We start from the raw sequence: 10,683 nt of genomic DNA, 5'->3' as shown, positions 1-10,683 counted from the left end.
GAATCCAGCAACACACCCACACAAATATGGTCAAATAACTTTTGACAAAAAGAGAGAAGCAATGGTCTTTCATACAAGTGGTACTGGAACAACTGGTATTAAAAATACTTTTTTTTTTTAATATTAAAAAAAGAAGGGGCACCTGGGGTGGTGCAGTTGGTTAAATGTCTGACTCTTGGTTTCTGCTCAGGTCACCATCTCAGGGTCGTGAGATCGAGTCCCGTATCAGGCTCTGTGCTCAGTGAGGAGCCTGCTTAAGGGTCTCTCCCTCTCCCTCTGCCCCTTCCCCGCCACATGCTTGCTGTCTCTCTCTCTCTGAAATAAACAAATAAATTTTTAAGAATAAATAAATAAAGGTTAACACAAATAGATCCTAAATGCGAATGTAATTATAGAATTATATGGAGAAAATCTTTACAACATTTGGGTTAAACAAAAACAGCCGCAAAAGTGTTATCCATAGAAGAAAAAAAATAAATAAAATTGGACTTGATAAAAATTCAAAACCTCAGGACCTGAGTCATAAGCAGGAATTGAAACAAAAAGCAAACCTTTCATTTTTCCAACGAGACTAAGCGACATAAAACCTTTTCTCCAGAACATAAGAAGCCGAGTGAGCAACTAAATTGAAAAATGGCAGCACCTCAGCTAACTTTTCCCCAAAATGGGTCAGGTAGAAATTAATGGCTCTTTCCTCTGCCTTCCTAGTAATTTGTGTGCTTTTATAGTACTTAACACACTCTATTGTCGCTAATTGCCGGAGACTCATCCCATCTCATGCACAAATGTCCCGAGTTGTGAGCTCCTCAGGGGCAGGGCCAACTATTATTGTATTATTATTATATCTGTGCACCCTTGGAACTGAGCAGAGGAGTGACACAGAATGTGTCGTCAATACAGGGTCGAAGAATGAAAGAAAGGAGGAGGAAAGCAAGAGGGGACGAGAAAGACATTGTGAGAAGAGATAGAGGGAAGGAAGGAAGGAAGGAAGGAAGGAAAGAAAGAAAGCAGGAAGGAAGGAAGGGGGGAGGAAGGGAGGGGGGAGGCAGGGAGGGAGGGGAAAAGGGAGGGAGGAGCAAAGGGGTGCCTGGGGTGGAGGAACCGAGGACCCATAGGGTCTGCTCGGAGACGGGGCAGTGTCTGCTGTGGGAAGGGGCAGCCATGGGCCAGCTGGGTTATCTGCGCTCCCGTGACCCCAATCAGCCTGTGGCCGTGAGGCCAGGCCGCTCTCTCGGAAATCACCACCAGCCTCGGCCCCTCACGCTGCAGCCCCGTAGGTGTCAGGAGCCGCGGTGTGGTTCGGCACAGGTCCGACCGGCAGCTGAGGCAGGAAGAGGAGGCCGAGGCGGCGGGCTAGTGCCTCTGGGTCCACTCCCCCTGCTCCCCGGCCACAGGTCTGGGTATCAGAGCCAGACTCGCTGGGTCAGGGTGGCCAGGAGCGGCTGGCATGGCCAGGCTCTCACGTTCTCGCCTTTCCAATGGCCCGGCCCGGGACTGCTGGGGAGACGGGAGGGGCCGGGCAGCCAGCAGCCCAGAGTGAGAATTTCCCCTTTGCCAGAGCCAGCTGCTGGCTACCATCTGGGCAGGGGCAGTGCCAGTTTCCCAAATCTGCCTTCCCTCTGGAGAAGGGGAAGAAAACTCTGTGCTGAGAAGATAGCTTCTCCCTCCATCCTGAGGCTCTCGGTTAAAAACCCAACAAAACCAGCCTTTGCAAAAACGGAAGGGATGGGAAATGCTACTCATTGGGCTGTTTCCAAAGGAATTTGCTTCTCTTGGGACCTTGACATCCACAAAAAATCTCTATGCGCCCTCCGTGTCTCCTGGCTCTTGCATTTCGCTTCGTGATAACCTTTGCTTTTTTTAAATTAAATCTCATGGTTTGCACAAATAAAAATTCATGAGTCCTTTACTTCTACCATGTCAGGGGGGGATCATCTGCCCAAAGCTGAAATTCCCCAAGAGGTGTGATTTCGTCTTCTTCCTTCACTCTCTACCTGGACTAACCCGGCACCTCACGTAACCTGGCACTCCCTGGATGCTTTCTGATGGGTCCATTCCCGCAGTGAGTGCCTACTGTATACCTTCTGAACACAAGGGCACAGAACCATTGAAGAATCAAAGAAGGTCCAGCTCCGGTTCTCAGAGATGAGATGAGCCAGCTGAACGGAAACTTTCCTTCAGGTCCTCCTGGAAGTTGGCTGCAGCGTGTCGGCCCCGAGACCACAGGGTACTTACAGCGCTGCACTATGTTTCCCGGAAGCGACGGGAAAAGAGTTAGCCCCGGACAGAGCACAGAATCCACGAGAGCTTCTGCAAAACCAAGCAGAGGCAAGCTTCATCCGGGGGTGAGAGTTGATACATTTAACAAGCCACCCGCCATGGGCACTGACCAGTCAGAACAGATCCGGGATTTCATTTTTTACGGTGGTTTCATCTCTCAAATCCTTCCTCTCTATCTCGGTACCTTTCTTCTTAGCGAAGCGCGGAACTGACCCAGCATCCCACCACCGCAAGTGGACGGACGTGGGGAAAGAAGTGCCCAGGGCCGCGTGAGAACCTCATCTTCACAGAACCCCTCGTGGTCTTCAGGTCGGCCTCCCAACTGTGCTGGCCTCCTTGTTCTGAAGCAACTCTCAACGCGCTTACCATTCCTGCAACAGTTGCAAGAGGCAGGCTGAAAGACGCGGAGGGTCTCGAGAGCGAGGGTGGCCCTCTCCGATAGACGGCTGGCCCCCCAGCTCTGGAGCCTTAATGCTTAGCCTGCTCTAGGGCAATCAAGCCCTTAAGAAAAAGTGGCTCGTGTTTTTGTAATTCACAGGAACGATGCTATCTTGCTCTTTGAAGTGTTTCCTGAGTTAACTTACAATAATGAGAAACAGGGGTCTTTACCATGTTTTTCACTTAACATGGGTATTTAGCATGGGTAATACATGCGTATTACCTTGTTTCATGAGTTTGAATGTGAAGGATCTCCTTTGCAGCTCATCATAGTTGCTAAGACAGGTAGGGCGGGCATTATCAGTTCCCATGCTCGCAGCCCAGCAGAGCTAACTAGCCGGTCCCAGCAGGCACAGTAGGGGGCTGAGTTAGACCAAAAACTGGGTCTCCTGACTTCTAATTTAGCGCCCTTTCCATAAGCCAGATTACTAACCGATAAGATGAACTCCAGCATCTTAGGGATAATCCCACCCACTTGAGATAGGAAGTTAAATCAGCGCTTACACTGATGGGTACCCAGGTGAAAACGTAGATAATCTCCTGGCTGAGAGCACCAGCTCTGACTCGGGGTGCGATCCCTCGCCAACGATGCGCTGTTGGGCAAGTTAACCAGTCTCCCCAAGTCTCTGCTTTTTTATCTACAAGAGGAAATGGCCTCTTTCTCACCAGGTTGCTGTAAGACTGAATGACCCCGATCGCTCCAGCTGGAGTAGGTGCTCAGTATATGATTGAATTCTTTGTTACTTTTATTATTTATTTCTGAGATAAAGCCCTCCCTGGGGCTGTCTTTGATTGCTCTGAGCTACCAGGAGCTCCCGCTGTCTGCTAACTGTCTCCTGCACAAGGTTGGGGGGTGGGCATTCATTCACATGTTGGTATGTTTCAGTGTGACATCTATCCACATCTTTCCCAGGAATGACGCTTGTCTCTTTATTGGGCACTGACTCTTTCCAGGCATCTTCTCATACTTTAGAAATAGCAATTCAGTTCATCTTCACAACTCTGTTAGGGTAGGTGCTCTTCGAATCCCTATTTGACAGACAGGAAAACTGAGCACAGAGAGGTCAAGTCACACTTCCAGGAAATGGCAGAGCCCGTGATTCTAGCCAGGCGGTCCAGCCCCAGAGCCTGTGTGATGACCCAGTACACCAGGTGGGCCCTCCTTCTATCAAAGGATATGCCTTAAATCAAAGAGCTATGAACAGAGTACCTTCCTGACCCTCTTACATCTCACTCAGAAGTCTTTCTCCTACTCTCCCACCAAAGCTTGGACAGAACTGGAGTCTCTTCCTCGAAGTATCTTGAGCCCTGAGGTCTGGAGAGCCAGTTATTGAAACTGACTAACTTGCCTTGAAGTCAAGCTATAAATTCTTCACCAAAATCCATTTCGAAGTGCTTACCAAGGCATGGCATCATGGCAGACTGAGATACAAAATTGCCCACCTCTTCTTTGTTCATATTCTAGCCCCTTCCTGACAATTTGCTGGCCTCCTAGACCCTGGAGCCCTATCCCCCACTAGGCTGAGATACCACTAGGGAAGGGCTGCCTGGCCTCCAGGGACGTGCAATGAAGGAAGACAAGACAGGCCCAGATGGACATACGGAAAGGCCAGTGGACAGAAGGCATTCGGATAGACTCTCAAAGGATCATGGGGATGGAGGGACCTTTCTGCGAGCCCAGCCTGAAAGAATGAGACCCGCTGATGCCCACAGAAGCAGCCCCCAACAGACTCTGAGGAGAACTCACACCATCATGAAAAGTGCCAACAGAGTGAAAACAGGTTTGTTGGCAAATCCCAAAGCTCTAAAACCAGGAGACATCTCCTGGTTTGAAGGACGAAGTCTCAAGACAAATAAAAGGTAATCCTCCTTCAAGACATGAGTGGTCTTCAGAGGTGCTTCCAGAAGGGACGGGACCAAGCACAGCCACTGAGAGGACAAAATGTCCCACTTACCAGCCCTTAGGTTTCCCCGTTAAATCCGGGCTCGCCTGCATAACAGGCTCACGCGAAGATCTCACAGGGGACTCTGCTGTTGATTTTTTTTTTAAATAAATAAATAAAACAACTACGAGTTTTATCTCTTTATCGCCTCAGTTCAGAGGGGGAAAAAGGGGACACAATCTGTTCTCCCAGTGGGACATCCACCTGATTAGATGTCATAAAACAGAGTAGTCCTTTAGTTAATAATGGCTGGAATGCCTCCGACCCACAGTTACTGGAAAGAAAAAAAAAAAAAAAAACAACAACACCTAACTACAGATAAACTCCCTAGGGCTTCAGATCCGTTTTGCAATAAGCCGTGTTATGAAGGAAACCTGGCCCCAAAAGATAGTTTGAATGCAAAATAAAGATAGTTCACATGCTTTGAAGCAAAAACAGGGCTCCCGTGGAAGCACCAGAATCATATTTTCAGAGGATCATTATATTTCCTGCCCCGGACTTTATTTGGGTCCCACCGTTCTTTTATACGAGTCCTATTTTTAGTCTTCAGAGGCACCGTATCCTGCCAGGGGCCTCAGCGGGGCAGGTCTGGGCAGCTGGGGTGTAGGTTGGGTGCCTGGAGAGGCAGGAGAGCTGGGCCGGGAGGAGGCAGGCAAACTTCCAGCAGCAGGTGCAGTTCTGAGAGCCAGGCAGGCTGGAAGTAGGGCCGGGGTTGGGGGGTAGGGGGTGGGGGGGCCACAGGGAAAAGATTAGGGAAGTACCATGGGTTGGGGGAATAGGGCTCCAGAGTCTAGGAGGCCAGCAAATTATCAGGAAGGGGCTAGAATATGAACAAAGAAGAGGTAGGCAAGGACTCTGAGTTCTGTCCTAAATCCTGCCACAAAAGAACGGGCAGGGGCCTCCTGGCATGGGTTTGAGAAACTTGAAGACATTGGCTAAGTGAACAGAAGGACAAATGATGATCCATCTTTTATGATGGTTTCTCACATATGAGATCTCTAAGATGGGCCAATTCATAGAATCAAAGAGTGGCACAGTGGTCACCAGGTGAGGGGGAAGTAGAGGGTTACAACAAGCCTGCATCAAGTATCAGTTAAGATAACAAGCCCTAGAGTTCTGCTGTTCAACATCGAACCTGTAGTTAACAATACTGTGTTGAATCCTTAAAAATTTGCTAAGAGAGTAGATCTCATGTCAAGGGTTCTTGCCTCAATCAAATACGTTTTTTAAAAAGCATGGGTTTAGGGTGAAGAGGTACAGGATGTGTTTAATTCAGGCAAGAGCAAATGTGCCAGGCTTGCAATGCCTATAGCCAGAGGCCCTCGAAGAAGACGACGAAAACATCTGCAGTCATTAAAAACTGTTGTAAAAGAAAAACTTAATCTTCAGTTAGCATTCATGCATGACCGCTAATCCTAGGAGACATCACCACTGGTGAAGAGGTAGAAGAAAAGCAAAGCACGGGGTCGCCTGAGTGAGAACTGTCCAAGAGATACTCTTTATCTGCAGGGGTTTTAGATTGAGTCTTTATCTGGGGGCTGGGCCCCACCTTCTAGGTGGATGTCTAGACTCCCTTAGGTGTTGGAGAAAAAGAATCCTGAAATTCTTTTCTGACTCCCAGTTGCTTCCCACCATGTCACCCTTGCTTGGCATTTTCCATTCTGTGGGTCTCCAAAAAATAACAAGAAAGTTACGAGGAAATGCCATGGCACGGAATCCAAGAGATAGATTTGACCCAGTCATCCGGGTGTCTTTATTTCCAGGTAGCACAGGCCTACCTTTCTTCCCCGTGGAATCCTCTTTTCCTTCCCACATCCCTGTCCGGACCTTTCTGCCCTTTATGTAATCAGCATATCTCTACTTTTGTCTCCCGATGCCTTCGTCCTCTGGAGGAAAGAGGCCTATGGAGAAATGCGGAGGAGTGGGACCTCAGAAGCAGACCCCAGGTAATTCCTGCCCCATGTAGGAGAGGCTGGGGGGACCCCATTACCGATGGTGGAGGTAGGAGGTGAGCTGCCATGATGGTCACAGTCCGGGAAACAGATCTCTGAAATCCCCTCCTGCATTGGCCCAGCCCTTTGTAAAGGAAGACACGAAAGGAATTAGAGAAGACGACGATGCCAGCCCACCACAGGAAAAAGAGGAGAAATAGAAGGAAGAGAATGACTGAGCCTTGCAGAGCAGACACCAAAGGCCCGGATGGCAGTGGGTACCCCAGCAGTGCTGGGAGCCCTCGAGTCACAGCAACCGCCCCACTGCGCCATTATGCACACAGATCCAGCCTGCGTCGTTCACTCGTCCGTGGATTCGTGTCCCTTCTAAGTTCCACGTGCTGTACCAGGTAATGGAAATCGACAAGATGTTCCCCACTGGTGGGCGCCATCTATGAAGAACGCAGGCCTTGGAGGAAGCACTGGAACGAAGGCTGAGACAGGACGCCTACCGGCTGGAAGGCGTCTTCCTGGTCATCGAACTGGTGGAAGGGACCAAAAAAATTGTTGTGATATGTATTGGGTGAAACAACGTAGAGAAAACCTTATTTTATTTATTTATTTATTTTTTAAGCAGCACATTGTCCCACAGAAAGAGATCCACTTTTGTTGAGAAGATGCTGGCTTTCCTGGGGATTAGGATCCGTTGATGTCGTTGACTAAGAAATTCAGAAGAAAGCTAAATGTCTCTGAGAAGAAAAGGAGGACATATGCAGTGGTCACTTCAGGGAGAGTTTCAGAGAATGGGGAAGGAGACCCAGAGGCCCATGACCAAAGAGGAACACTACCAAGAGAAGGTGAAAATCTCAGTCTTTATCTAGTGCTGGGTGTTGTATCATGTAGCATTCTCCTTCATCTCCCCATAAGTCACAGCCGGTTTTCTATTACTCACTGATGCTCTGCGGATTGGGTCTGTCTTGAGGGGATGTGGTAACGCCCGGAGTCTCGCTTCAAAACAGTCACAAGCATAGGCAGAGGGTTCTCGTGGGAGAACTAATCCATATGAATTACTTCGAGAGCACATTTTAGCAATGCATTAGCAAGTTTCCATGTGAAAGGAAACTTGAAAAGAAAATTTTGAACTAAACATCCCTTAGGAGATAGATACAGGTGGTGAGCCCACAAAGGTACCTGGGCAAGTTCACAGACACCCCCAAAATGCATACACTGTTTTCCGGCCTCAGTTCAAGACCCAGACATGTGCAGACAGACACACACGTGTACTCAGCTATCCCAACCCCTGTCACAGAGGAAAACTCAGGGACGCACCAGGCCATGTATCCATACACACAACCAGATATCACTTAGCACTTCACAGTCTGCCAAAGTGGCTATTGCTCTCTCTGAGATGTACAAAAAAGTGTTCATTAGTATTAAAACCGTGTTCCTGGCAAAGTGCAGAAAATTTATAACCTGTTAGACATTTTTAGTGGAAAATGCCAAGACATAGCAGAGGAGGTTGAGCACGTGGCCCTCGAAACCATTACCTCACAGAGCTACCGTGGGTCCGGGTCTTCCACGGAGAAAAGCGATCCAATTTTAGCAACATCCACAATCATCTCATCAAAGTCAGAGTACGGAGGCTTTAGACGACACAAAAAGGCAACTCAGGAAAGAAGAAAACGAATAGCCCATAGAGTGTATATACATAACGTCAGCTTCACGGGAAGTTAAAGAAATGCACAAAGAAAGGACACGATGCCAGTTTTGCCCTACTGGGCAAAGTTTCGAGAGGATTTAAAAGCTCAGTCTTGGTCCAGATGGGAGTGTGGAGGCAAGGCTCTCTCCCACAGCACGAGGGGTAACCCTCACAGGAGGCAGGTCTACCAGTCCACTGTGAAAGTCTGTGAGTCCACTTCTAAGTCTGTCTTAATGGAATACTCAGGTAAGTGCGTAGAGACGTGTATGTAGGGATTTTCATCAAACTGGTCTTTAAAATACAAAAAAAAAAAAAAAAGCATAGAAACTACCTAATATCTAGCACAGGGAGATTATTAAATAAAGTGCGGTATCCATTCAATGAAATACTGTATTGCTATTATAGGAATAATGTAAGGTTTCATGACATAGAAAAATGTTATAATACACAGCAGGATGTTGTAAATGAGAAAAGCAGATCCCATAGGCCATATAATATGATACTCTTTGTAATAACAAAACCAGTTAATGTCTTTGGTGGTTTGACCAGAACGCAAGCTGTTGCACATTGTCTAAAAAAGTGACTGGCTTCAGAGTCAGGCAGCCCGAATGCAGAGTCTTTATTCAAACACTTGTCTGCACATACACATAGACCGAAGTCTGGGAAAGTGTGCACCAACACACTAACAGTCACACATCGGGCAGCTCTGGGTGGTGGGATCGCTCAAGGTTTTGTTTTTCCTTCTCACTTGTCAGTTTCCCAACATTAATTTATTTTAAATGTATATAAGTAACCCTTGTAAATAACATTCAATTTTCTCTAATGAATGCTTTCTCTGTCCAGAAGCAGAAGAAAAGTAAAGCCGAGGAGAGGCGTTCTCCAGGGAGAGGGGAAAGACGAGAACCAAGTAGAATGATCCCAGCTCTGCATTCCCGGGACCGAGGACCTTATAGGAAGAGAAGATTTTCATTTTCCAAAACAAGGTAGAAAATTTCCAGAACCTACAAGCCCTCTAACTTCCCATGTCTTCTTTCCCAGGTCCTTCAACCCAAAAGGAGTCCAGGATACTTCCTTGGGGCCGCTGCCGACCCTGACAGGCACGCAGTGGCCTTGAAACAAAGGGTTTCCTACAGAACCATCTGTGTGTGGGCACAAGTATGCAGGTGCCACTGTCCAGCAGGCATCTCTTGAGTTTTGTGCTGGGCATTGGGTGACCGTGAGGGGCGTAATTTATTTTATTTTTTATTTATTTATTTATTTATTTATTTATTTAAGATTTTATTTATTTATTTGACAGAGAGGGATCACAAGCAGACAGAGAGGCAGGCAGGGAGAGAGGAGGAAGCAGGCTCCCCGCTGAGCAGAGAGCCCGATGCGGGGCTCGATCCCAGGACCCTGAGATCATGACCCGAGCCGAAAGCAGAGGCTTTAACCCACTGAGCCACCCAGGCACCCCGTGGGGCGTAATTTAGAGAAGAACAGCCTCTGCCTTCAAGAAACTCAGAGACTGTTGGGGAGACAAATTGAAAGTGCACGATTACAGTACAGTTGACCCTTGGAGAACATTGGTCTGCACTTCCCAGGGACGCTTGCAATGTGGGTTTTCTTGGATAAATGCAGTGCAGTCCTATAAATGTATTTTCTTTCCCTTATGATCTTCTTAATAACAATTTCTTTTCTCTAGTCTATTTTATTGCAAGAATGCAGGATGTAAAACATACACAAAAGCTCTGTTAACCACCGGTTTTTGTTATCAGTAAAGCTTCCAGGCAAGAGCAGGATCTTAGTGGTTAAGTTTGAGGAGAGTCAAAAGTCATATGCAGATTTGTGTCTGTTAGGTTGGCACCCCTAACCGGGTGCCATGTTGTTCAATGGTCAACTGTGTTGTAGGGCTAATAAAGGCGGTTAAGAAACAGTACAGGGGCACAAAGGCAGGGCATCTAATGCCTGTAACATCCTATACTCACCTCTATCACCAAGCTCATTTCATTCCATAGTTTAATTGTGTGCTTTCTCATTCATCTGTGCAATAGTTGATTAACTCCTAGGGGACTGGTGCCGTCTCTCCTATTCATACTTGGGTCCCAGCATCTGGTAGCAAGAAGTATGCTTCATCATCAGCTTTGCCTGAATGAGTGTTTCCAAATGGAGATGGCTCCGATGGCAATCGTCTCCAGTCTGACCCACCAAGGATCAGGCCAAGGGAGAGGCTACACCTAGAAGAGAGTACCCTAGAAATCTCTCTGGCTCAGACAGAGGGGACCCGAGGAACAGATAAGAAGAAGAAGGAAGGAATTCCTAGGCCTGGAGAACCCAAGTGCCAAGACCAAGTTTAAAAAACAGCTGATTTGTTCTGGTCAAAATAGATGCAGCTACGGCAGAGATGAGTCAC

At 47.6% G+C, this 10,683-nt stretch overlaps 1 long non-coding RNA gene across 7 annotated transcripts in view; it reads right to left on the bottom strand.

Moving 5' to 3' along the window:
* Positions 1 to 5,822: 5,822 nt before the first annotated feature.
* The window catches only part of LOC308355758, an 83,382-nt gene continuing 78,521 nt past the window's right edge, over positions 5,823 to 10,683 (bottom strand). For 5 of the 7 annotated variants that reach the window (XR_013967996.1, XR_013967997.1, XR_013967998.1 and 2 more), the window contains 2 exons: positions 10,259 to 10,507; positions 5,823 to 7,134 (listed from right to left, as the gene is read on the bottom strand). This is a non-coding gene — a long non-coding RNA (uncharacterized lncRNA). Of the gene's footprint in view, positions 7,135 to 7,180; positions 8,236 to 8,478; positions 9,238 to 10,258; positions 10,508 to 10,683 lie in introns of those variants that run through there. The other 2 variants (XR_013968001.1, XR_013968002.1) reach the window with 2 other exon arrangements.

Source organism: Martes martes, assembly GCF_963455335.1.
Source record: "Martes martes genome assembly, chromosome: 15".
Lineage (NCBI taxonomy): Eukaryota > Metazoa > Chordata > Mammalia > Carnivora > Mustelidae > Martes > Martes martes.
The sequence above is the reverse complement of the archived record's forward strand: the minus strand, read 5'-3'. Positions and strand labels throughout refer to the sequence as shown.